Consider the following 2,301-nt stretch of genomic DNA (forward strand, 5'->3'; position numbering starts at 1 on the left):
ATGTTTAAGCAGAATGTTTGAATTTAGTGGAGACGACGATAGTGATTATCAAGAAGTATTTACACATCTGGACGAAATATTAAGAATTCCTAGAACATAATGAACCTATATAAATATAATTTCGAATTTGAGTATTGTTTGTCAAAGAATGACATGCATAACGTATATGCTAAAATTGATATACATACATTTATAAATGTAGGTAATATGTACTACGTTGTTTGGGAATAAATAACATAATATTTATACTTCAAAAATTAAATAGTATACAAGTAATGAAGTTAAATGTACATTTTAGTTGCCTAAATTATAGCCAGTAAATCGAAGCATGTTGTTTAATACAATAATTATAAAATACTAGCGGCCTGTCCCGGCTTCGCACGGGTGGACATTTATTTTAAACATTTTGGGATATAAAAAATATAGCCTATGTTACTCAGGTATAATGTAGCATTCTAATGGTGAAAGAACGATCGAAATCCGTCCAGTAGTTTTTGAGTTTATTCGTAACAAACATACATACATACAAAAATACAAATCTTTCGTCTTTACAATATTAGTATAGATATAGATATGAAACATATATAACATTTTAATAAAATTGTTTTAATTTATTACGAAGAACATTCATATAGGGATTAGATGAAAGTTAGTGGTTCAAATTTTATCAATAGGTGGACATTTTAATTTTAAGTTGCATTTCCTACTGTCAATTTTATTCTCGGATGGATGAATTTCAATTTCATATTTTATGTCATTTACCGGTAGCTGCAAAAAAAAATAATAATAAAGGTGTAAATATTTTAATTATGTTTTGCTTCATCATGCATTAAATAGATACAATATTGGAGTGGAATCGAATGATTAACTTTGAAAGACTGAATAAGTATTATATTTACTTTGTTTTACTTCTGTCAATATCACAAAATAAACTGTATCTATTAAGTATTTATTTGTATTAATTTCCAACGTGCTACGATTTCTTTCAATTCATCAACTTACTGCTTCATTAATGCCTCTTACATTGAATTAATTTTATATCTGAAAATAATATTATTTGTTTGTTCTATTAGTACAAACAGTTTCCTTTTTATTACATTTACTCTGAATAGTGTATAGGTATCTAGAATTAATTATACAGGATCTTAATTAAATGTTCTCATAAATTTCATTGTCTTTAAAAGTTATAGTATATTATTTATTAATATTCAGACTAAGGTTTTAAAGCAGCGTTTGACATTACATCACCTCTACTTGACGCTTTCAAGTCCAGTTAAGACTTAATTAAGATATTTTCATTTGAAAAAGTAATCCTTAAAATGTTAAAATATGTTAATTAATCTATCGTGACTGAATTTCTTGTTGATCTTTGTCCAATGTGATGTTATAGCAATTAGAAATAATAGACCTCATTAAAGGTGTATTTTATACACCTTCAATAATAATTAATAATTTTTTATTAATTTATACGTTTATTTCATTAGTAACTGAGCTCGTAAAGTTTGGAATAAATTCGATAAATCGTTTTTGAAGGTTTTTTTTTGACAGGAAATCCTCGGATACGTCAACTTTAGTTTATAAAATGTCACTTTTTTCAGCCATCGACTTTTTTTTTGTTTTGTTTGTTCTTGAGCTATGACGTCATCGGCAATTTTTTTAAATGCCAACCCATATTTTTTTCCACGGTTTCGATAGAGCACATTTTTCTGAGTACGAATATGTCAAAAACGTATGACCCTCAAGATTGAAGTATTCGAGATAATAGACAGTTTAAGTTGATTGATCATGATTCGAATTTGAGCATGCGCAACGGTCAAATTCTACGTATACGTTCACGTATCGGACACCACTTAAACTGTCTATTCGGTTCCAAAGTTTCAAGAATGTACCATGTACAAGGTATCGGGTGGGTCAAGTTTTTTAATAGCTTGTCGAACATTTTAAGAGATCAATCAACAACAATTTTAATAAATGAAAAATGGTTTCTGTACAAATGATAAATAATTAAAGTAAACATGAAAATCAGAGGAAATTTTAATTCACTTCTTGGCAATATCCCATCTGAAACTACTGCAGAACCTTATCAAGAATATCTGGTTGAATGGCTCGAATTTCATTGCGAATTTTGTCCTTTAATTCTTCAATGGTATTTAGTCTATTGAAATAGACATTGCTCTTTAAATAGCCCCATAAAAAGTACTCTAGGGGAGTGAAATCCGGAGATCTAGGGGGCCATTCGATAATTCCCCTTCGACCAATCCAATGGCTAGCAAAGACTTGGTTTAAATAGTCGCGAACGAT

This window comes from Anoplophora glabripennis, unplaced genomic scaffold (assembly GCF_000390285.2).
Source record: "Anoplophora glabripennis isolate ALB-LARVAE unplaced genomic scaffold, Agla_2.0 scaffold698, whole genome shotgun sequence".
NCBI classification, from domain to species: Eukaryota; Metazoa; Arthropoda; class Insecta; order Coleoptera; family Cerambycidae; genus Anoplophora; species Anoplophora glabripennis.